Below are 247 nucleotides of genomic sequence, written 5' to 3' on the forward strand. Positions count from 1 at the left end.
TTTAGATTGTTACGCTTTTTTTTTGTTTTAATAATTTGAAGTTTGTTATGAGTTCTGTTTTTCCTATGATGCATTGTTAAATTTAGCTGCAATGTCATTCTATTAGTTAAGCCTTATAATATTTTATTTCTAAAGAAGGAAGAAAACTGTTATTTTTTTGAATGATACCTTAGTATACTCTCAATTAATTTTATATATTTGATTTATAAAAATAATGTTACAGTTTTATAAATAAACATAAAAAAAA

The 247-nt window shown here is 20.2% G+C and overlaps 1 protein-coding gene across 2 annotated transcripts in view; it reads left to right on the plus strand.

Moving 5' to 3' along the window:
- LOC113786280 (uncharacterized) overlaps nt 1-247 on the plus strand; it is a 9,919-nt gene that overhangs the window by 8,075 nt on the left and 1,597 nt on the right. The window lies entirely within an intron of this gene.

This window comes from Cicer arietinum, chromosome 4 (genome assembly GCF_000331145.2).
Source record: "Cicer arietinum cultivar CDC Frontier isolate Library 1 chromosome 4, Cicar.CDCFrontier_v2.0, whole genome shotgun sequence".
Lineage (NCBI taxonomy): Eukaryota > Viridiplantae > Streptophyta > Magnoliopsida > Fabales > Fabaceae > Cicer > Cicer arietinum.